The sequence below is a fragment of the Uranotaenia lowii genome, chromosome 2 (assembly GCF_029784155.1).
Source record: "Uranotaenia lowii strain MFRU-FL chromosome 2, ASM2978415v1, whole genome shotgun sequence".
NCBI classification, from domain to species: Eukaryota; Metazoa; Arthropoda; class Insecta; order Diptera; family Culicidae; genus Uranotaenia; species Uranotaenia lowii.
This window is the reverse complement of record NC_073692.1, coordinates 279,896,749-279,922,454: the sequence shown is the minus strand read 5'-3', so window position 1 is coordinate 279,922,454 and position 25,706 is coordinate 279,896,749. Positions and strand designations below refer to the sequence as shown.

Genomic DNA, 25,706 nt, shown 5'->3' with positions numbered 1-25,706 from the left:
TGCAACCAAGTCTGCTAATGGTTTTTTTTTGCAATTTATAAATTCTTCAAAGTAAATTTCAGCTCAACAACTTTGTCGAAGACTGTAACCATAGATGGGTATGTTTTTGGCATTGAAGAAGAATCAATTCAACCGATATCACACGTCTTGCCTTTTAAAGCGCGAAGAACTCCACGTGAGGAATCTTTAGAAGGGAAATTAATCGACAAGAATTTGCCTATGTGGGATTTCCCCGTGAGGACATAAAAAATTGCTTTTAAGGAAATTCCTCGTTGAGAATCTTTTAAAAACTTCATTTCCTGAAAGGTACATGGAATGAAGTTTTTAAAAGATTCTCACGAGAAACCTTCATGGCAGGCCGATCCCTGAGAGAAGTTTTCTTATCAAAAAGTCCCTTCGAAGGACTTCCCTGTGACGACATTACCTGAGATTAACTTACCCGAGATGATCTTCCTTGTAAGGAACCTTCCTGAGAGTGCATTCAATGAGGTGAATTTTTCCATAAGACAGTGAGGAGCTTTCCCGTGAAGAAACTTCCAACAAGCAATTCCCTGAGAGGAACTGCCTTGATGATCTTCCCTATGAAGAACCTCCTAAGAAGACAATCCCCAAGAGGAACTTGCTTATCAAAAAATCCCCTTCGAAGGACTTTCCTGAGAGGAAATTCCCTGGGAGGAATTTTCCCATGATAATCTTTCCAGTGAGGATCCTTCCTGATATGACATTTCTTGAGAGAAACTTGCCTGTGATAAAATTTGCCGTGAGGAACTTCCCAAGAAGTATCTCATAGGCAAATTTTTCCAAATGATCTTCTGTCCGAGAAAGATACCTTGCAAGGTCATTCTGGTGAGTAACTTTTCCGTCAAGACATTTCCTATGAAGATATTCCCTGAGAGAAATTCCCTCGTGATGGACTTCCACTTGAGTAAATTTGCTTTGAGGAGCTTATGGGAAGAACATTGCTTGATAAACTTCCCCTTAAGCCCATTTTTTGCAGAAAGCAGTTCCTGACTTGACATTCTTCCTGAAGAACTTTCTTGAAAACACTTTTCATAAGGGAACTTCCAAGAAAATCCTCGTGAGATCATTCCTGAGGGATCATGAGAGATCAGGAGCTCTATATTGTACTCAAGCTTGAGGAGTCAATCTGGATAGATTTACAATGAAAACAGAATTTGGCGTTTAAGAAAATTGTCCTTTGATAAAGCTCTGTTCTGAAAAGGGGGAGTCTTTCTTCAGATAACTGAATAATTGATCTATAACTCAAATGTGACTTTCCTAGTTATAATTCTAATGAACGTCCGCGCAAAATGATCGAAATTCCTGATTCAGCTACAATCTGTTGTACAAGGGATTTTAACTCCAAAGACAACATTCGTCCATAAACTACAAATCTTCTTATCGTCCGAAGCTTTTAAACTACTTGCCGCAACTGATTTTCAATTATTTTCAATACGTAGTCTACTTATAGGCGTTTTATATTTAAGAACTAAGTTTCTTAATCTCAAGACCTCTGTATCAATCTTCTTTGTTTTTGGTCATGATTCTGCGAAGAAATAACTTTTCGTGAAGCTTTGTGTTTTAACTCTCCAATAAGTATCTTGAAAATTTAAGCTTTTATTCTGAATCCAGGATGCATTACTCTTAATTGGCTTTTTTGTACTCTGCCGTCGAATCTTCCCAGAGAGTGATTCTCCAATGGTTCACAAATTGTTGTTCTTCCTCGATTCAGTTCTAATGAACGCTGCCGCAAATGGGCGAATTTCCTGTTTCATCAACTAACCCAACTTGAACCGCAATCAAACAAACCCCGGTTTCCTCCTTCAAGTGGGAATCTGCTCGTGCTGGAATCTTCTTCTGCTAAATGAAAGTGGCGCGTAGAATTTTTATTAGATTCCGTCGGTGTTTCATCGCCAAACAGCTTTGATGCCGAGCAAACCATCACCAGTCACATTCTCGGACCGGAGCTCACGGAGATTCCAGAGACAGAAAAATAAATGGAGTAACGGAAACCAATCCGTGATGCTTCCGGCCGGCCAACCGAGCCGGGACGCTTCTTGATGTCGATTCCGAAATTAATGGGATGTATGAGTGTGTACGATGGCAAGCCCCGAAATCGCGTGGATCTAAACCCAAAACAATCACAAACCTGGCCTGCGCCGGATTCGGTCCTGAAGCAGCGGAACATCCAGGGAATCGGTCATGAATAATGGAGCATCTTTAACGCGTTCGGTGCGTTTGTTTGATATTTGTTCGGGGTTCTGGGTCCGGGAGAACAAATTTGACCACCATTGAGGATAGTAGACAGAAGATTGGGCATCACCATTTGGGCAAATTCTTTTGCTAACAATGTGGTGTTTTTCGGAGATGTGTCTAGGTTTTGTGGATGCTAAATTTCGGCCAGCCAATCGTGATTAATTACTGGGCCAGTGAATTGATCGAACCGAGAATTGAGGAAACAAATCGCTTCCGATTGAACAGAGGTGGATCAATGGGTTTTAAGCAACTCTTATAAGAAAATATGTTTTAATGTTAGGGGACTAATAAAAAAACTGAATGTGTCCAACCTGAAAACATCTTCGAGCATCTTTCTAACAAACTTTCAATATCCAGTTGATCAATAATTTTTCTTTTCTCAAGACAACTCTGGTCCACCTCGAATAAACAGAAGCAGCAAAACGGAAAAGTCTTTCTTCATTTGGAGCGTGCAAATCAAAACGTCCGTTCTAGTTTCCATTGCCGGGCTGTAGTCATCATTTTCCGGAACAACAACTGTAACAGACGGGCAGCGAATTCTTAAATAGCACGAGCCTCAGCAGAACCTTCCAGAGCGGCTTCTGCTGATGTTATTTGTTCCTTCCATTCTTCCTCATCGTTTCCAGCCAGAAAAGAATCTTTCCCTTCCCCACTTCTCTCAGGGAAACGGTTCGCGTCTAATTAAACAATTTATTATTCAAACTAATTTCCAAATTAAAAACCGTTAAGACCGGAAGAATCTTCTCGCTTAATTTCGTTACAATTTTATTGGATCACTTTTCACGCTCTGGCACTTGACTTTCTGTCTGTCTTCGAAGGCTGAAATCCACCTTCCTGCCTTCTGTCTGTGTGTCACTTCTTTTTTTTTTATTTGTGTAAATGTTCCCAGGCTTGTGCGAAAAATTGCCAGATTGGATTCCGGAATTAATTCCCACTTTTCACATCCGGAGTGAAAATTGAATCCGGTTCATCCGGTCGTTTCTGTTCCCCATCAAAACGAGCCGTTTGTTTTGTTCCGGGGCGTCGAGACCTATGGCCTTGGCAGCTTCAGCCCAGCCGATTGGGCTTAAAAATGCTTCCAACAACCCCAACGTTTTACGATTGAACCAGGCACCCCTTTTTCGGGAAAATTTTGCCAATGCTGTCACCAACCAAGCCTTCCACACCAGATAATCTCGGTTGTTGGCAAAAACGGCAAAGGGGTTAATCAAAGCAGAAGCTCTGCTACTTTTTCAGATCAAAGTATATCACGTGCCATCCGTTGAAGCAGGAACAGTGTCTCCGGCTGATTAAATGTGAAAACGTTCTTCCCCTGACTGATAAAGACAGTAAAAATCTTGATTTCTCTGAGCCTGAGCCCCGAATATTGGCAAGCCTGAACATTGTTTCACACTCCCCCCGTTTGCTTGGAAAGGGAAACCTTCCAGGTTCCAGGATTCTGATGGCTGGCAACAAAATGTTCGCAATCTGCTGAGGTATGGAAAGCTGCTGTCGGCATAAATTTACGTTTATTGTGCCATTGACAGCCAATTTGCTTCTTTTTAAAAATGATTCTGTCTTTGGTTTTTTTTTTCAATTTTTCTGCCTTAACTGATTGAAAAAGTTTGATTTTCACACGAGAGAAAGGAATCAGAAAATTATCCTCGGAATTTCACCAGTACTTCTTATACTCTTAAGCTTTGAAGAAACTCCCGGCTGAACAAAACTATGATTTCCTGAATAGTCGATGAACTCCTATAACCTTCCTTTACGGTTAAAAAATAACAATAAGCCAGTTAGGATCATATAGATCTGCATTTTTTCATAGCATTTCATAGCGTCATAGCATTTTTTTTTTCCTTTAGATGATCATTATCTAAAAAATGTGGTAGATTTAAAAACGGAAAATGTGAAATGTAGTTAGTAATTCAAAAATAGGAACAGATATTTCGCAAGATGAATACGAGAATAAAGCATTCCTTTTAAAATATAGGTAGAACTCAGCCATGATTTTTTTAGAAGGTTCAGAATCAGCAATGGGTAGTGTTCAGTCCGACAAGCGGACTGAGAATAGACGCGAGAGTACCGCACCGAGAGAGCACGACGGCTGCTCTCACTGAAAGCGAGATGGAATATTCTAGGCGGTTCCATATGGCGCGAGCACGTGCTTGTGTGCTTGCTCGTCAGCCTATTTAAGGGCGCATTCTTTATGCGCCTAGGGGGTCAGTCATAATCAAACCGCCAAGCCGTCAAGATGGGACGGTAGTGAATAGTGTATACAAATAGTGTAAATAGTTAAGCAGAGAAATAAATTAGTATTTAACAAGAGATAAGTGCCTTCTTCTTGGCTGCTTCGCTCCGTGTCGCCTTGCTCCCGGGTCCAGCTGCCACAATCGGCTCTTTTCAGAGCCCTTCCATCCAGAAAGAGTTTTGGATCTCGGTCAACCAGGCGATCGAGATCCCCCCGAGCCTCGGCCACCAGGCAGCGTCAAGAGGACCTGCCTCCACTGATGGGACAACCATGCGTGGTTGTCTCTTCAGGTCCAATCCCACGAGGGGAGCGGACCATCAGTGGTAGTTTCCCAAGCGCTCACATCGACCCGGCCTTGGCCTCCAGGCAGACAGTCTGCGGACCTGGCTCCACTGTTTGGCAACCACCAGGGGTTGTCAAAGCCCAATCCCAGAAGGGGAAAGGGCAAGCAGTGGTAGTTTAGCCAAGGCCCCTCCGTCCTACAGTCCAGTGGCTTTTCATGGCCACAACAGGTAGGTTAAAACCTGCTACTTGAGGGAACGTTTATGAAATCTGTCCTGAAATTTGCTGCTCAAACCAGAAATTCCCTGGAGCCTAGAATTAATTTCAGAAACTTTAAATCCCCACCGACCCCCCCGAAAATATGTAACTCTCCCGTTCATCGATGACCCAAAGTCAACCCCGAAAGTTGAAGGTGACGATGACAAATGACTTCTGGACTGCTTTAAAATAACGGCCGGTCGGTCCAATAAAACCTTTCTTTCCTCCCGCGTTGTTTCAGTTCTGAAGTGGCCATTATGTTTTCGTTTTTTTCCTGACTATTTAACTTTCTTCCTTCCTTATTTTTGTTTTCCATGTCCGACCATCCAACTTTTCCTGGTGCCACCGCGCCGTGTCAAGGGTACAAAAAAACTTTCCTTCAACCCAAGCTGTTTCTTTTTTTCGGGGGATGTCAACTTTTTTTTTGCCTTTCGTTTGAACTTTTCAGGAGGAGGCTCGGCTCGGCTGGTGGTGCTTCCACTCATTAGAATATTTGCTAATGCGATTTATATTGCTGCTGGTTTGGGGGCTGACGACAAAAAACGCGGAGGGACTAATGTTAATTTCTGTTTGAATAACGAAGGACAAAAGTTGAAAAGTTTGTTGGAGGAGTTGAGCGTAGAGAGTGAAAAAAAAAACTTTGAACAATCAAGACCGTGAGACGTGGTTATTGACCATGGGAGAGAGTAAGGATGAAGTTTGGGCCGAGCAAAAAAAAAATCCTGGATGGTTAATTACGGTGTCCTGTCCCGTCAATTGACAGGGTCATCGAGAAGAAGTGGTTTTTTAAAACATTTTTTATCCTTTGTCACAAAGTCTTGTCCGCCCTTTGGACAAAGCGCTACAGAACGTCACGTTTTGATTTAATTGAGATTTTTCGGTACAAATTGGCTTTATAATTTTCTGACTGTGTCACCGATAAATTCACATTTTCTTTGTTAAATTTGATTTCAACGATGAGGAAAATTTAATAGTTTTGGTTTGACTTCTTAACGAACAAAATGTTCACCATATAACTGAACTAGTGTATCGTTACCGGAAACCAATTCGTTAAATCAGCATCGAGAAACGATAGAAATAGGGACGAACGCCACAAAGTGATTGCAGGGCAAAAATAATTTATTTTTGCTTAGTTTTTCTGCAAAAAAGTTTATTTTGTCCACTGTGATCTCACTTCTAAAGATTTAGAATTGATTCCAAATATTTGCACAGGAGTTAACTTTCTCGGGTGTTTTCACTAACCTTACAACATGCCAAATTAAATTGAAGAAGATAGTTCTAAATATTCAAAATGGTAACATACTTAAACAAGTAAGTCCTAAATTTTTGAAATTTTGTTTCCGAGAATCACGAGAAGGCCATGTTTTGTAATATAATTTCCTAACTCGGGTTTTCTGCTCCCTTGGCTAGTACTTTCAAAATAGGTTAACGAATATTTACTGTACAAATCACATTTTTTCTATGTAAGTGTACTCTACCGATAAAGATTGAAAACTTTCTTAAACATTGAGTTAATAAAATAAGCGCCTTTGGGTATGCAACTTACAAACCTCCCTTTGCCATAAGACATATTGAACAGCCCGCAGCCCATGGCGTAGAGCATGGGTAATCAAACCGAGGCCATCACATTTGGCCCGCGAAGCTTTGATCAACTTAATTTTATGAATATTATACTTGCAAAGGTCAAAATATGTGTGAACATCTTATTAAACGAAATTTTTTAAATAAATTCTTCGAATCTCTTTCATAATTTTGCTTTTTGAAATTTGGATCAAATAACGATTCGTTATTTTGAAGGCAGTAAAAAGTCGCTTCATTGGTCTTGAAAATACGTGGGGTATTCAACGTTTAAATTTATTCCACAGTTCAAAAAAAGCCAGACATAACCAAAATGATACATACGTTGAGTTGGAATTGGATTTCAAGATTTTGGAAAAAATCGTCTGCTTTTTTTTATATATAGGTTACTAACAACACCATTTTCCGTTAAAGTAAGCTTTTTGGAAGGATTATTACAAATGGAACATTGTGAAATGTGCTGTGATACCCAGTTAACTCTCTGAAAGTAAAGCTTTTTTTGCCCTGAATAGTTTAGAGCAGCTTACAAATTACATTTCTTGTTCGACAAAAAAACTGCAAAGATGCGGACAATTTTTTGACAAATTTTTCATGAAGTGCATAGCCACAGGGATTAAGAAATCTTACCTTCAGTTCTTCTTCTGTTTTAGTTTTTCCACCATTCAACCAATTTAACGTAAATTTTGAAAAATATTACAACTGACTGATAGCTTTATTTTTTACTATACGACAAAAAATTAAAATACATATTTCAACTTCAACAGCTTAAAATAGTAAATATTCTACATATTTTTCGATTTCTTGTCATTCTTTCCTATCCCAACCTGTAGACGGAGTATATGTTGCGTATCATCGAAAAAGACATTGACCAAGATTTTTGTAGGCTTCTAAAATGATATTTTTTAGAAAAAAAATAATAGGGGCGTTTCAAGCTTTCTTATGTTTTTATAGCTGTATTTTGACAACTGCTTGTAAAACAATTTTCATTAATATGAATATGAATATGGCTAGAACAATATGTTTTGGAACGTTTTGCGTAAGCTAAAATCATGATTAGGTTTTGTTTAATTTCGATTAAAGGCGGGGTTGAGTTTAAGAGGGCCAATGGAAAATGTTATCAGATTTTTCTATAAAAGTTTTATAAAACATACATAGTGCGCCATCAGGATGTGTGCAAATTTTCAGTCGATTTCCAAAAATAAAGAAGCTTTTGTCAGAATCTGTTATGCCATTTATTCCAAACCAGATTTCGAATTGTCACGACAGGTAGTCGACACGTCTCATCTCAGCGAAACTCAACAGCAGGCCTGTGACATTTCGGTTAACCGGCATCAATGATGTTCGAAAATACAACCCGTAGAATAATAATAATAATTATAAAAGCTAGGTATGAAGATTAAAAATTTAGCGCCATTTCTAAGCTAGGAATGAAGAGTAAAAGTTGAACGCAGTCATATAAATTGCGAAACCATATTTCACTTTATTCTAAAATATATTTTCCCGTTACGAGAAAGTTAATTCGTTACCTAGTTCCTAAAGCACGAGAAAGTAGATAGAAGGTTCCGATATTAATCTGGAATGACCGTCGGTGATTAGGTTCAGGATTTCCAACGTGAGTCTGAGGCAGAGGTAGTTTTGTGTTTGGAGGTTAGAACGATTGCACCAGAGATTGAAGTCGAACTGTATAAGGAGGAGTTTCATCAAATAAGCATTAAACGTAAGCATTCTATATTATAGCTAGAGAGAAAACAAACTAAAATTTTGTAAATTACAGAAATAATTTAATACAGTCTTAAACGTATTAAACAATTGGAATTGTTGCTTCCCGGAAACTCCACATTAAATTATTTGTTTAATTCGTCCAAGATGCGTAAGACTACTAAATCGACAACCACCCTTAAGAACGGAGTGGCCTCTAAGAAGATCGTTCCAAAAGCCAACAATCACTGTAAGGCTTGCTCCAATGAAGACACCGACCAAATGATACAATGTGAATCCTGCGAATCTATGTATCATTACCATTGTGGGGAAGTAACACAGGAGGTGGATAATCAACCGTGGAGGTGTGCTGCATGCAAAAGAGATAATGTAAGTGTCATTCATGTTCCAAAAAATGTATCATTGCCCAAAACCCAAGCCCATTTAAAAGGTGTCACAATGAATACCCCCTCAGATGCAATCGGTACATCTTGTCCTCCACTTACCACGAGCGAAATTGAATCATCCAAAAAATTATCCCCCATAAATGCACCCATGTCCAAAATATCATCGAATCCATCGCTTCTTTTTCGGTTAATCAGTCGCCCTGCCGTGTTGTGGAAAGCTCAAACACTCTAGTTAGTTCAGAAAGTTGTGCTCTAATAGAATCGAGAAGCGCAAATTCCAAATCGTTGATTCCTAATAATGCCAAATCTTCTGTTACCGGAACTATTCCTAAACGATCTGCTGCCTCTGCACAAATTCCACTCAGCGGTCCCTGTAATCAAATTTGCGAAGTTCCTATAGGACAACGACCTAAACAACAAGCCCCCAGTTCAACAAAATCTTCAGTTCATCGTCGAGCTAATTTGGAACTGCAAAGATTGGAAGAAGTCCAACGATTGGAAGAAGAAGAGCATAGGCGTAAGATGGACAATCTTAACAAACGATTCGATTTGCTCTTAGAGATGGCTAGCAACTCGTCTCAGGTATCCGTCGATGGAACAGATGTATCGAATACTGATAAGGTAGCACAGTGGTTAGACGAATCAGGAAAGCCGGAACAGTTGAAGTCGTATGATGTCCAGAGACAACCAGATGATGAAAATGTTTCTCAGCTCGCTGTTGTTCAAAGACTGGATTGCAAACAGCCACGTCCAACAAGTTCAGTCCCTAACAATCGCGATCAAACGAATTATCCGACTATGCAACCCATTAGCGCTGGCCCCTTTATCCCACCACATCGGTCTACTCCGCAGAAGGTGGATGCCCAAATGTCTCAGAGAAATTCCTACAATCACCATGATCTCTCCAGCAGCCAAGTAGCCGCTCGCCAAGCAGCTTCTCGTGAGCTACCCGGTTTCAGTGGAATTCCAGAAGAGTGGCCTTTGTTTATTTCTACATTCAGCACCACTACTCAAATGTGTGGATATACGCAGGACGAAAATCTCATAAGACTTCAACAATGTCTACGAGGTAAAGCGCATGAAGCAGTTCGGTGTATGCTAATGCATCCCGCCAATGTACCCACCATCATCTCCACACTTAAAATGCTGTATGGAAATCCCGAAGTAATTATTTTGAACATGGTTTCAAAAATACGGAATCCTCCATCTCCTCTACAAAATCGGCTTGATACAATGGTTGAATTTGCTCTTTCTGTTAAAAATCTATGCGCAACAATTGAAGCGTGTGATTTAGATGAATACACTTATGATGTTTCCCTTTTGCGAGAACTGGTTGATAAACTTCCAACTACCTACCAAGTAGATTGGCTCAGATATAGGCGTACAATCACTCACACCACACTCTTGACCTTTGCTGACTGGCTATATGACCTCGCCGAGACAGTTTCACCAATTGCTAGATCTCCATCAAAAGCACCACACAATATTAAACATACACAATCGCCCGCGTTCCTAAATGCACACTCTGAGTCTGAAGGTAACTCCCCGACTCAATTTTTTGAAAGTCAGTTCTCAGAGAAACTTTGCAAAATCTGCAAAGGCGATTGTCCGAACGTCGAGAAATGCAAACGTTTCAAAGATTTTAGCTATAAAGCTCGCTGGTCTGTTGTCAACGAGCTAAAACTTTGCAAAAGATGTCTACGAAAACACAGAGCTCCGTGTAGATCACAAAAACTTTGTGGGTAGAATGAGTGCACCTCCAAGCATCATGCCCTGTTGCACAATTTCGAAAGGAATGTCGCTGTAGCATCGGAGGTTCAACATACGTTGAATGCTCCTTCTACTTCCTATGCCAACATGCATCATAACAGCCAAAACCATACATTGTTTCGCGTGATCCCTGTCGTACTGTATGGCCCCCAAACAAAGGTGTCAACTTACGCATTTTTAGATGAAAAAAACCTGACACACATGCCAGAATGAGAAGGAATGAAAAAAAAAAGGGATTGCGATCATTCAGTAAACGAGTTTCAGGAAAGACGGTTGTGACTATAGGTATTACTGAAAAAAACTGGGTGCTAAATTGTAAGCTGTGAAAAAAACAAGTGAAAATGAGTGGTTCTGATAGTGAGCACGACAGGTTCGTCAGTAACGCTGATTGATTCAGCACTTGCCTCTGAACTTGGAACAAAGGGCAAAACTCAGTCGTTATGTCTACGTTGGACTAGTAATCAAACTAGAACAGAATTGAATTCACAAAACATAACGCTAGAAATATCGGGTACTAGTAGCCACTCACAAAAATATCGACTACAAGAGGTTCATACGGTAAAAAAACTGGATCTTTTCCATCAATCGCTGAACATGAAAGAAATGAGCAGGAAGTACAAACACCTAGAGGGCGTCCCAGCAGAGTCCTACCATGAAATACAACCTCAAATTCTCATTGGAAGCAATAACACTAATCTAGGGTTCGTACTTAAAGGTCGCGAAGGCCAAATCCACGAACCAGTCGGAATTAAAACTCGACTGGGATGGATGGTTTATGGAGGAGGCGAAACGTCTAAATTCAAATTTACCGGCCACCACAACATCCAAAGTTGTCAATGTGAAGGAAAAAGTGATGAAGGGCTACACACAGCAATGCAGGAGTTTTTTGCAATTGATAATATGGGTTCTTCTAAACCATCCTTGCTTCTTGAGTCAAATAATGATCGTCGGGCTCGAACAATTTTGCAAACAAGTTATCGTACTGCATCAGGTCGTTTTGAAGCGCGTCTCCTATGGCGGTATGACACATTTGAGCTTCCGAACAGCAAGCCACTTGCCCTCCGTCGTTTGCAGTGTTTGTCAGCCAGATTTAAACGAGAACCATTGTTAGCTAAAACTATTCGCGAAATGATGCAAGACTATTTGTCAAAAGGATACATTCGAAAGTTGTCTGATGCCGAGCTTTTAGAAAAACGCCCTAAAGTTTGGTATTTGCCAATCTTTCCAGTGATTAACCCCAATAAGCCTGGTAAAATACGAATAGTATGGGATGCCGCAGCCAAAGCTGGAGGCGTTTCGCTTAATGATTTCCTACTAAAAGGCCCAGATCAAAATTCTTCACTCAACGGCGTCCTTCTTAGATTCCGAGAAAACCGAATAGCAGTATGTGGTGACATCCGCGAGATGTTTCACCAGGTGTTAATTTCTAACGAGGATCAGCACTGTCAACGCTTTCTTTGGGCTGACAACCCCTCAGATCTGGAACCAAGTACCTACGTTATGAACGTTATGACATTTGGAGCATGTTGTTCACCTAGTATCGCTCAATATGTAAAAAATCTCAATGCGATGCAATACGCAGGAATATACCCGGAAGCAGTCGACGCAATCCTCGAAAATCATTATGTGGACGATATGTTGATCAGCCTTGAATCGGAAGCAGAAGCAATTAAGCTAGCGACGGAAGTACGCTACATTCATGCGCAGGCCGGATTTGAAATGCGCAACTGGATTTCGAATTCTCCGACAGTTATGGCAGCACTCAACCAAAAAAATTCTAAGGAAAAACGTATCGATATCAAAACAGAAACAATCACTGAAAAAGTTTTAGGAATGTGGTGGTGCACTGAGTCAGATTGTTTTACATACAAACTCTCCGCCAAACACGATACAGAGCTACTTGCTGGAAAGCGAATTCCGACCAAAAGAGAAGTTTTACGAACTCTTATGTCAATATTTGACCCACTCGGCCTCCTTTCTCACTTGTTGATTTTTTTGAAAATTTTGCTCCAAGAGATTTGGCGAACTGCGATTGGATGGGATGATGATATACCTGACAATCTGTTTCAAAACTGGTTGCGTTGGCTTCGTGTCTTACCCAGCGCTCAGAAAGTTCAGGTTCCTCGTTGTTATCGATCACTAGTAACACTGGATTCTAACACTATCGTACAGTACAGATACATACCTTTGTAGATGCTAGTGAACTGGGTTATGCTGCTGTTGTTTACCTCAGATTTCAACAAAACGAAAACGTAGAATGCAGGATTGTCGGAGCAAAAACCCGAGTTGCCCCGTTGAAATTTCTGTCCATCCCTAGAATGGAACTGCAAGCAGCGGTAATTGGTGCTCGTTTCACAGATTGTGTTATAAAGGCCTTGAAGTTGCAAGTTCACGAAAAAGTCTTTTGGAGCGACTCACGAGACGTCCTGTGCTGGATAAGGTCCGATCATAGACGTTATTCTCACTACGTCGGTTATCGGATAAGCGAAATCTTAGACCTTACGCAAATACAAGAATGGAGATGGATACCAACGGATCAAAATGTAGCAGATGATGGTACAAAATGGCATCGTGATCCAGACCTTTCCAATAGCAGCAGATGGTTCATAGGCCCTGAATTTTTGAAGCAAGATGCCGAAATGTGGCCGACTCAACAAGTTAAGGGAACCACAAATGAAGAACTACGCAAACCTGTCCTCAATCACCAAATTATTCGTATTTCAGAACCAATAATGGATTTGCATCGGTTCTCAACATGGAACTTTGCTCGGCGTACTGCTGCTTATGTGTTGAGATATATAAAAATCCAGACCTGTCCAAAGAGCAAACGGAAATCGCTTGGGCCACTTTCTAGAGAAGAATTACAATTAGGTGAGACAGTTCTATTTCGCCTAGCACAACGTGAAGTTTTCACAGAAGAAATCTATAAACTGTCGTCTACCCTTGATTCCGAAAAACGCATCCCAAAAAGTAGTAAAATATACGCGCTGTGGCCTTTTTTGGACAAAAATGGAGTTCTAAGAGCCAGGACACGCATCGGAGCATGTGAAGCTGTGAGCATGGATACTAAGAATCCTGTGATTTTGCCTAAAGATCACCATGTTGCATGGTTAATAGTACAATTTTATCATACTAAATTTTATCATCGTAACCATGCAACGGTAATAAATGAAATACGCCTGAAATTTCGCATTGTTCCTCGTCTAACAAGTCTTTACTGGAAAGTCAAAGCAAATTGTCAGGTGTGCAAGAATCTTCGAGCCGTACCTTGTCCACCACCGATAAGTGATCTTCCCGTATCACGACTTTCACCATTCACGAGACCCTTTTCTTTCACCGGGATAGATTTTTTTGGACCCTTGTATGTAACAGTCAAACGGAGTACCGAAAAGCGATGGGGTGTTTTAATGACATGTCTTACTGTAAGAGCTGTGCATATCGAAATTGCCCATTCTATGACAACGAGCTCCTGTGTCATGGCAATTCGTAATTTTATGGGAAGGAGGGGGGTACCGATTCAAATGTTTAGTGACCGTGGGACAAACTTGGTAGGAGCAAGCAATGAACTTTTGAAGGCACTTAGAGATGTAAATCAACACGATATGGCTCAAGAGATATCAAGTCCAGATACGTCGTGGTCCTTTATTCCACCGGCATCACCCCACATGGGCGGTTCGTGGGAACGAATGATTCAAACCGTGAAACGCAACTTGAATCAAATCAAACCAAAACATCAACTCACAGACGAAATCCTTAGAAACTTACTCATTGAAATCGAAAACACAATCAATTCGAGACCGCTTACTCATATTAATTCGGAAGGTTCAGATGTTCCCGTCCTAACCCCTAATCACTTCCTGCTGGGATCATCAAACGGATTAAAACCTGCGACAACCTTTGACGACAGTATTGCAGCACTTCGAAAAACGTGGCGGTCTTCACAGGCAGAGGCCAATGTATTCTGGAAGCGATGGGTTCGAGATTACCTACCAGAACTTACGAAGCGGTCGAAGTGGTTGGATCCTGTTAAACCAATACAAACTGGGGACATTGTGCTAGTAGTAGATCCTGATCTACCAAGGAACTGTTGGCCAATGGGAAGAGTGATATCAGCGGAACCTAGTAACGATGGGGAAGTTAGAAAAGCGGTTATTCAAACATCTAATGGAATCTATGAACGTCCTGCTGTAAAGTTAGCCGTTCTCGATGTCCGACGTGAAGAAGAAGTAAACCATTGAAATGGCATACCTGGGGGGAGTGTCACGACAGGTAGTCGACACGTCTCATCTCAGCGAAACTCAACAGCAGGCCTGTGACATTTCGGTAAACCGGCATCAATGATGTTCGAAAATACAACCCGTAGAAGAATAATAATAATTATAAAAGCTAGGTATGAAGATTAAAAATTTAGCGCCATTTCTAAGCTAGGAATGAAGAGTAAAAGTTGAACGCAGTCATATAAATTGCGAAACCATATTTCACTTTATTCTAAAATATATTTTCCCGTTACGAGAAAGTTAATTCGTTACCTAGTTCCTAAAGCACGAGAAAGTAGATAGAAGGTTCCGATATTAATCTGGAATGACCGTCGGTGATTAGGTTCAGGATTTCCAACGTGAGTCTGAGGCAGAGGTAGTTTTGTGTTTGGAGGTTAGAACGATTGCACCAGAGATTGAAGTCGAACTGTATAAGGAGGAGTTTCATCAAATAAGCATTAAACGTAAGCATTCTATATTATAGCTAGAGAGAAAACAAACTAAAATTTTGTAAATTACAGAAATAATTTAATACAGTCTTAAACGTATTAAACAATTGGAATTGTTGCTTCCCGGAAACTCCACACGAATACAACGTCGATTTAATGACTACCCCTAATTTAGGGTTACCAAATCCCGCAATGAAAACAAAAGTAAAATAATAAAAAAATATCCAAAAGAGTAAGATAAACATTAAGAAAATCTTAATAAAATTTAAAGTCATTCAAATAATGTCCATTTGTTGGCAGTAATAGATAAGATTTAGCATTCCAGATTGCATGCTTTTTCAAAGAAAAAAAAAGTATAGCCCGGTCCGGCCCGGTTTTTCGAGATATCGAGGCCCGGATGCTCGGATTTATGCAAAATCTAAGCAAAATTCTTTACCACCCCTATTTTTTACAAAATTTTTTTTTATATTTTTTTTTGTTTCGATTATAGTTGTTTTACCATCTTTATAGCATTCGCGACTTTATCAACGTTACAGTTGGCGGATTGTTATTGAAAAACTTATCCGGTACAACTGTGTTCGATGTTTACTCTTGGGCTCGAACTCGCGGACATCGGCTCAGGAGACAACAGACTTGCCAACTGAGCTATATCACAAGCCCAGATTTTTTCATAATGCATGATTTTTTTAGCTTGTTTCATCGAAATACACGTGCAAATATTTTTTGAAAAAGTGAAATTTAAACTGAACACCGCTGACTTTTTCTCTTCAATTTTCATGAGAAAAGCATGGATTATGTTCAGATTTGCCCGAATATTGCCCGATTTCTTAACTGAAAATTCAAAATCCAATGCCCGGATTTTGCAAGGTTTTTGGATAAAAATGCCTGGATTTGCTCGACCCGAAAACGCTTAGCAAATATTCTGGAAAACTTAGGTATGACGTATATGATAATTATAAATTTCACTTGGTTTCAAAATGAGATTTTTGGCGCGTATATTGCCTTTGAACAAAATATATGTTGCATTTGTGCGCTACGAAGCATTTGGGTATATAATATATTATAATATTACTTTTGTGCTCTTTGATTATTGCTCGAGAGTTCATTGCATACTCAAAGGCGCTTGTTGAGCTCACTGTAAATAACGATTAAAAGATGCCTTCATAAAAGCAGGATATTTAGGTAAGGTAAGGTAAGTATTTTTTGTAAGTTGTATTTGATTTGTATTTCTTGTAAAAAATGTACACACTTCAAATACAGAAACAGCTCTCATTATAAAAAGAGTACATTTCGTAAAATTTCACAAATGGAGTACGCCCATTTCTCGATCGAAAAAGAGTACCTACATGTACTCTTAAAAGAATACGTATGGTAACTCTACCCTAATTTATAAGCAAAAAGCAGCTCTTTCGCGGGCATCCTTCATACAATTTGTCAGAATTTCGGGCTACATATTGGTTATTTCGGATCGTAGACTAGCTTGAAGTTCGTCAATGATAATGGTGTGCTGGCGTTAATTTTACTTTTGAAATACGTTCACAGAAACAAGTCTGATACCGTTACATTCTGAGAAAACGATTCGAAATTGCGTTCATTTGTCGTAATCGACCAGAAAAAGGCGGAATTATTGAACTTTCAAATCGTATTGACATGAACCAATTTGAAATTCATCAAAGTTGGAACAAAATTTTCAAAATTGCTTACTTTGTTTTTTTTTATACTATTAAAAGAAATTCAACAAGAAATAGTTCATCGAGTGCTGGAAGATGTTGTAAGAACATTAATTGTTAGATTACCAAATCTGTAGAAATCAAAGCGATTTCCAAATATTTTATTTTGCTTTTTTTTTAATTTTTCTACATATTTTTTTCCGATAACTCACACATAAATTGGAATAAAATAATAGAATTACCATCAATCCTTTCAAAATGTAGGATATTTTGAAAATTTTTCAATTTGTTTTTATAATTTTAAAGAAATAAATATGATTAAAAAATATTTACAATCAAATTTACAAAATATCAAATTATGAAAAAGATTCCAAAAACATGTTTTTTATCCGCAGACAAATCTCATTTCTAAAATTTGGTCGCGCTAGCTGAAAATGTAGGCCACCCGTGGCGTAGAGGATAGCCATAAAATTTTCTAAGCCAACGGACATGAGATCGAATCCCGGTCCCGGCATACACTTTCTGTGGGTTGGTGATTTTAGCATTGGTAGGATGCTAGCCATCATATCCCCGAAAGATGTAAGCTTAGAGTTAAGGACAAAGAAATATCCTGGGGGGAACATTAAGTATGTGTTTGTGCTCTTTTTTTCAAACAGCTAATAGGCTTAGCAAGCCCCCTTCTTCTTTGAAAGACGATCTCAATGTACTTTTTTCGGCATTTGAGGCTATGGTTACTCTAGCCATCATACCAAATAAGACGTTTTGTAAAATAGGTCAAAAACCGAATTGAATTTAACGGAACTCCTAATAAATTTAAGGACGAATTTACATTAGGCTGAATCGTCACGTTAGACCCACCCCACTATGCCGAAGTGGTCATAGGTCGTAAGGCCTAATGAATGATACGCCGAATTGACGTGAGGCCGCATGAGCACTTGGGTTAAAGAATACCAGGCCAAGGCAGAATGAGTTATAAGGTCAGAGGTTGTTCAGCTTAAGGTCGTTAGTCTGTATGGACGCAAGGCCGAACAGATGTTAGGCTTGCATTTTGACAGATGTCTATTTGGCTTAACATCCACGCGGTACATCCAGCGTCATCCAACTGATTTAACATCCACTTGACCTAAAACAAATTTGGCTTATCTACTGTTCAATCCGCCTTAGAAACTTCAAATAGGTTCATCCATATGACGGAACAACACATAGCCTAATGACCAGTTCAGTCTAGCGTAGCGGTGAATATTCAAGTTTCGCACTCAAGGTGAGAAACATGTTAGTCTTCTAAATTGCTTGTAAATTTCAAAAGTTATATTGCATTGAAAATTAAAAACTACCTATCAGATGCAACATTTCAGCATATGAAACATGATCAAGCTTCGAAAGACTTAAATTTTAGATGAATTTGTAGTTTTTGCTGGTGTGTGTTTCAAGGTCCAAAACATTTCTGACTGTACCAGTTTTAACGATTGGGTTCACCGGAGTCTGATTCTGATTCACCGCAATATTCTGAATAATTTTGTTTTAATATGTTAAGCATTGTACCTTCATTCTTAAACATTTTTAATAAAAATTTCATAGGTACCATGAAAAAAAGAAAGGAACGACACGACTTCTCCATGCCTACATGGTATTATCAGAGATCCTGCAGCACCCATTTTCGCAATCCGGAAACTATTTTTCGGGTCGCGTAAGGAAGCGATATCAGCGGATAATAAACCGGGACCAGAAAATATAAAATTAAGGCGCTTGAGCCTTCTCGACTAACCACCCGCCTCGATGTCGTTTGCTATTTTTCGGATAAGCACCAAATTTATACGCGCCCGGTAAACCTGCCGACATGCAAAAATCACTAGACCGTCGAAAGTGTAAATCCACGCGCGGGCGAGGGGAGCAGAACGTCTTCGGAACGCAGCAGCTACCATGCCTAGCTGCCATATTTCTTCCTCATCATATCAGGAAACACGCGCTCGCGCCAGCAAAGATATGAGCCGGCAGAAGAAAATGCGCTCGCTCCCCACCATCAGCCAGGAGCAGATAATCAGCCCCCGAGACGCTAGACCTGGAGTCTTGTTTACGACTTGCGGATGAACTTTACGATCCTCGAGCCGCCCGCCTGGTGCAAAAAATGTTGTAACAACAAAATAGGTTGGGTTGTGCCACTCGTTTTGCCTTAACGCTTTCCCGGTTCTGGAAGTTTGGGGAAGGAGTTGTTTCCCCCAGAAGATCGTAAAATAGGGGGAGGAAAAAAAAGAAAAGATAATTATCCGCGTCGTGTTTTGGGGCCGTTTGTGTTTGTGTGTGTGGGTGGATGGCGCCTTTGCCTGTTCAATGTAGACGCAACAACACGCCTTGGAACAAAGAAAAATAACAACCCTCTCTCGTTGGGAAACTGCGGAGAAAAACGATTTGCTACTTGGGAAACCCTTCCCGGAATGGGGGGATGAAAATTGGTGAAAGTAATTTCAACTAGTAGTGCGATGATTGAAGGCTCGGGCGTTCCGTTGCTTGCTTTTACAGCCGCTTGAATGAGCTCTTCCGGAGCGCCGGGGAAAGTTCTTCGCCGTACTTGGTACATTGAAGGAAGCACGGCAGCCAGCACAACTAGTGTAATAAAGTGGAACGAATCCAAGCTTATGAATTTTTACTTAAGCAGAGAATGAATCGTTTTGTGAGCGCTTGTAGCAATTAATTCATTCCTTCGGTTTGGGGCAGACAAGAATGCAGTCGAACCCCCCACTGCTGTTTGCCTCCGATTTTCCTGGACCGGAAATAGGGATGGGAAAATGGCAAACTATAAGCTGTATTTATTTTTGAAAACGAAACCCGGAAAAGGATATTAGAGTCGAAGCAATCAGTTCCTCCCCTGCGCCGGTTCCTCTCGGGCAACCAACCAATCACCCTGTCGGTGGAAGCGATTTGGAAAATTTATTCATTAATTCAAAGGATAATGAAACCTTAAAATGGGCTGAGCCCGGCAGCGGTTTCAACTTTAATCTGGTCTTTATTGTAATGGGTGATTGTCCTTTTTCATCGAGCAACGACTCTCCGGTGCTTCTGCTGTCTCGGTTCCGGTGGTGGCAGTTGAATTCCGGAAAAGGTAGTCATTTTCTAATCAAATGTCTGTAAAATCTGGGATCTGGGACCGTCCCCGAAGCCAAAATGGAAGAAGGAAGGGCAGTCCGAAGTCTATATCTACATGGAGTTTTTGCTAATGGCCTTGATGCATGAAAGTCGAAAGCACTTATGTATGGTTTTGTTTCGAGAGCAAGTTTGTTACAAACTGTTATTACCTGACTCACATCAGATCATCGTTTTCAATCTGTATAAGCATGAGAGAATAGCTTTAAGCTCTTGGAAAAACTATCTAACCTTCTGCATGGCAACTTAAAGTCTTTTTTTAAAGGTCACATGTTCAAAGCAAAATCCCGACCTCACTTTAAAATGAAACAAAAAATACTGAAATTGTGTCGCTCTGGCTTTCCATCGACCATAAGCTACCATCCATATCGGATAAATCAACAGCATTTGTATTGATCTGGGACCCAAATTTCCATTAATAAATATTTAAATCAGATCAATGCAGCCGAGCTATCGGTTGTGGAAATATTTATAAACCTATAGGATTTTCACAGTGTGGCAGCAAGCACGCTAGCAAAAAAAAAGCTCATCTCCTATAAATAACAATCGAAAGCCAGCAAACAGGTGGTCATGCAAATACAATCCCGGCAGCGTTCTCTTCCCAGGCCCCGTCCCAGAATCCGATAATAATAAACACTGTCACTCCATTTTCAGCGTACGGTAGGAAGTCCACCGAAACAGAAAAACAATCCAAACAAACGACAGAAAAAGCAGGGGCCATCATAACAAAACTCTTTCCCAAACGGCAGCAGTAGTAGCAAGGCGATGAAGAGGAAAAACCACTATATTAGATTTTATGAGTTTATTTTATTGGATATTTATTACCCCACAGAAGCGAACCACACCAGGAATGGATCCACATGACCCGGTTCCCTGGCTCGGAGTGAGTGAACACTCGAAAAAAAAATCAGAATCCCGACCACCGTTCAGTTATTCCCTCGATTCGGAATGAAATTTTCAACAGTGCCTCTCAAATTACCGGAAGAATATGGTTTTTGTTCTTCCTCCTGGCTCCGAAGGTAGGTATTTCAGCGCAGAGCCGACGGACGACCGCAAATTGGAACGTCCGGAAGTTGGGCCACGTTCGGCGTTTCGGGTTTTCTTTCCCCACCCCCACACCGAGAAATTGGCGGGAACAACACTCGGCCGGACCGGGGCCAATGAAAATGTTAGTGTGGAATTTGCAACCGCCCCCCGAAATTTCGAAAGCTGTCCAACACGCTCGCTGCAGTTGGAGAGATACACTACGGAAACAACCCCGAAATCCAAAGCAGCAGCAGCAGGTGGGTGGCACCCAACCAGTAATTTACTGCTACTGCTGCCAGACCGACAACCTTTTACGGGAGAAAGTGCTGAGACCAGGCCACGTTGGCATTTTGGATCGACGGAAAAGGGAGGCTGCTGAAAAATTATACCAGGAAAACTGCAATTAGCGTCCGTTGGGTTGGATTTTGGGAGGATTTCTACTACTGGCATTGGTCTGGTCGTTTTAGCCGACTTGTGTGTTGGGAAAAAAATGAAAATACATACATAATAATTTACAACGGTTTTTTTGACTCTAAATTACAGACAGACATCATTCTCACTTCCTAGAATTGTAATACTTTAAGAACGAAACAACTTATGCAATAATGTTATGAGGGGTCTTCTCGAATAATTATTCAAAAATACCACTGAAAAAAATTCTCGTGAGTAAGACGAACTACAAATCGAATTTCAAAACAACAAAAATACTCTGGAGTATCAGTTCTAAATTTCATTTAAATTGCAAATAATTACAACTTAGATTCAGCTTGAAGCATGTAGTAGAATGAATTCATATTTATTACAAATTAAAAATTGGATTCTAATCCTAAGATAACTCCCACGGGGGGCATCTAAAATTTTCAGAAAGATCCTGTTAGGACGCTTTCCGAAGCAATGATTCGCTTGTCGAAGTTAAACGCCTTAAGGTAGGCAATGATATTTATTTTAATGTTGACATTTCAGAATCGGTTATCGTAAAAACTTTTTGATTTGAATTAGAACGACAATTCTTACGGCTTCGCATTCGTACCCTTATTTGCGGGTAAGAATATTAAAGTAATAAAATTTCAATTGGACTGAACTGATTTATTTAAAATCTTGAATGCATGCCAAAAATGTGTTATAAAAAACTTGTAGCGTGCACGCTATCGCATTTTTTCTGTTTAAACTTTCTAGTTCATCCGCAAAGCAACGCTCGGGGTTTTAATTTTGAGATGAGTTGTTATTTTCAGTAAAAACCAGCTTCCGCTAAAGGACGAATATGTTTGAAAAGCCAATGGGCAGTCGACAAAATACATCTTTTTCAAATTCTCGTCAACAGAATCTATTTCTTTTTCTTACAGTCCTTTTAAGGAATATCCAAAATGTGAATGCTCATGCTGCTGGTTAATGTGTTGAACTGGTGGATTGGTTAAAAAAAATCTGTAGATTTAAAAATGGATACGTTAAAAATATTCCGGAATAATTTCATTGTAAGTCTTGAAGGAGGGCTTCCAAAAAATCTTGCAAAGCTCCTGGCCTTATGGAGGCTGTGAAGGGTCTCGAAAAGTAAAAGGTTCTGTAAGAGATTATGCAAAGGGTCTTGTTAAGTGTCTTCTCAAGTGTCTTGTCAAGGGTCTTGTCAAGAATCTTGTCGAGGGTCTTGCAAAACGTTTTGTCAAGGGTCTTGTCAAGGGTCTTGTCAAGGGTCTTATCAAGGGTCTTGTCAAGGGTCTTATCAAGGGTCTTGTCAAGGGTCTTGTCACGGGTCTTGCCAAGGGTCTTGTCAAAGGTCTTGTCAAGGGTCTTGTCAAGGGTCTTGTCAAAGGTCTTGTCAAGGGTCTTGTCAAAGGTCTTGTCAAGGGTCTTGTCAAGGGTCTTGTCAGGGGTCTTGTCAAGGGTCTTGTGAAGGGTCTTTCACGGTTCTTGTCAAGAATTGTGTCAAGGGTCTTGCACGGTTCTTGTCAAGGGTCTTGTCAAGAGTCTTGCCAAGGGTCTTGTCGAGGGTCTTGTCAAGGTTCTTGACAAGAGTTTGTCAAGGGTCTTGTCAAGAATGTTGGCAAGGGTTTTGTCAAGGGTCTTGTCAAGAATGTTGGCAAGGGTTTTGTCAAGGATCTTGCCAAGGGTCTTGTCAAGAGTCTTGTTCAGGGTCTTGTCGAGGGTTTTGTCAAGAGTCTAGTCAAGAGTCTACTCCAAGGTCCTGTCATGAATCTTGTCAAGGATCTTGTCAAGGGTTTTGTCAAGGGTCTTGTCAAGGGTCTTGTCATTGGTCTTGTCAAGTGTCTTGTCAAGGGTCTTATCAAGAGTCTTGGCAAGAATTTTGTCAAGAGTCTTGTCAAGGGTCGAATCAAAGGTCTTGTCTAGAATTCTGTCAAGGGTCTTGTCGAGAGTTTGTCAAGGTTCTTGTCAAGGGTCTTATCAAGGGTCTTGTCAAGGGTCTTGTCACGGGTCTTGCCAAGGGTCTTGTCAAAGGTCTTGTCAAGGGTCTTGTCAAGGGTCTTGTCAAAGGTCTTGTCAAGGGTCTTGTCAAAGGTCTTGTCAAGGGTCTTGTCAAGGGTCTTGTCAGGGGTCTTGTCAAGGGTCTTGTGAAGGGTCTTGTGAAGGGTCTTTCACGGTTCTTGTCAAGAATTGTGTCAAGGGTCTTGCACGGTTCTTGTCAAGGGTCTTGTCAAGAGTCTTGCCAAGGGTCTTGTCGAGGGTCTTGTCAAGGTTCTTGACAAGAGTTTGTCAAGGGTCTTGTCAAGAATGTTGGCAAGGGTTTTGTCAAGGGTCTTGTCAAGAATGTTGGCAAGGGTTTTGTCAAGGATCTTGCCAAGGGTCTTGTCAAGAGTCTTGTTCAGGGTCTTGTCGAGGGTTTTGTCAAGAGTCTAGTCAAGAGTCTACTCCAAGGTCCTGTCATGAATCTTGTCAAGGATCTTGTCAAGGGTTTTGTCAAGGGTCTTGTCAAGGGTCTTGTCATGGGTCTTGTCAAGTGTCTTGTCAAGGGTCTTATCAAGAGTCTTGGCAAGAATTTTGTCAAGAGTCTTGTCAAGGGTCGAATCAAAGGTCTTGTCTAGAATTCTGTCAAGGGTCTTGTCGAGAGTTTGTCAAGGTTCTTGTCAAGGGTCTTATCAAGGGTCTTGTCAAGGGTCTTGTCACGGGTCTTGCCAAGGGTCTTGTCAAAGGTCTTGTCAAGGGTCTTGTCAAGGGTCTTGTCAAGGGTCTTGTCAAAGGTCTTGTCAAGGGTCTTGTCAAAGGTCTTGTCAAGGGTCTTGTCAAGGGTCTTGTCAGGGGTCTTGTCAAGGGTCTTGTGAAGGGTCTTGTGAAGGGTCTTTCACGGTTCTTGTCAAGAATTGTGTCAAGGGTCTTGCACGGTTCTTGTCAAGGGCCTTGTCAAGAGTCTTGCCAAGGGTCTTGTCGAGGGTCTTGTCAAGGTTCTTGACAAGAGTTTGTCAAGGGTCTTGTCAAGAATGTTGGCAAGGGTTTTGTCAAGGGTCTTGTCAAGAATGTTGGCAAGGGTTTTGTCAAGGATCTTGCCAAGGGTCTTGTCAAGAGTCTTGTTCAGGGTCTTGTCGAGGGTTTTGTCAAGAGTCTAGTCAAGAGTCTACTCCAAGGTCCTGTCATGAATCTTGTCAAGGATCTTGTCAAGGGTTTTATCAAGGGTCTTGTCAAGGGTCTTGTCATGGGTCTTGTCAAGTGTCTTGTCAAGGGTCTTATCAAGAGTCTTGGCAAGAATTTTGTCAAGAGTCTTGTCAAGGGTCGAATCAAAGGTCTTGTCTAGAATTCTGTCAAGGGTCTTGTCGAGAGTTTGTCAAGGTTCTTGTCAAGGGTTTTGTCATAGGTCTTGTCAAGAGTCTTGTCAAGGGTCTTATCAAGGGTCTTGTTAAGGGTCTTGTCGAGGGTCTTGTCAAGGGTCTTGTCAAGGGTCTTGTCAAGGGTCTTATCAAGGGTCTTGTCAAGGGTCTTGTCAAGGGTCTTGTCAAGGGTCTTGTCAAGTGTCTTGTCGAGAGTCTTATCAAGGGTCTTGTCAAGGGTCTTGTCAAGGGTCTTGTCAAGAATGTTGGCAAGGGTTTTGTCAAGGGTCTTGTCAAGGGTCTTGTCAAGGGTCTTGTCAAGAGTCTTGTCAAGGGTCTTGTCAAGAGTCTTGTCAAGGGTCTTGTCAAGGGTCTTGTCAAGAGTCTTGTCAAGGGTCTTGTCAAGAGTCTTGTCAAGGGTCTTGTCAAGAGTCTTGTCAAGGGTCTTGTCAAGAATGTTGTCAAGGGTTTTGACAAGGATATTGTCAAGGGTCTTGTCAAGGGTTTGTTTATGGTTTTGTCGAGGGTCTTGTCAAGAGTCTTATTAAGGGTCTTGTCTGGGTTCTAGCAGAGCGTCTTGTCAAGAGTCTTGTCTGGGGTCTACTCCAAGATCTTGTCATGGATTTTGTCAAGGGTCTTGTCTTGAATTCTGTCAAGGGTCTTGTCAAGGGTCTTGTCTTGAATTCTATCAAGGTTTTTGTTATTTTCAATTTTTCCTTTGAAATTGTGTTTTTCAATCGAAACTTGAAAAAGTGTGGTTGAAGCTAATCTCCATTATTTTATTTACAAACTTTTTCAATTGCCATTTAGGTAAGAGGAGTGCTGGTGTCAACTATTTTCCCGAGAACTGCTGCCTTTGTTACCAACCCAGAGCCAGAGCTAAACAACCGTGCGATGCATTTCCTTAATGAGATATAAATTGAAATTATTATAATC

General features: G+C 40.7%; 1 protein-coding gene across 20 annotated transcripts in view; it reads right to left on the bottom strand.

Annotated features, from left to right (window-relative positions):
* LOC129744717 (muscleblind-like protein 1) overlaps positions 1-25,706 on the bottom strand; it is a 302,890-nt gene that overhangs the window by 221,056 nt on the left and 56,128 nt on the right. The gene's annotated exons all lie outside the window — the stretch shown is intronic.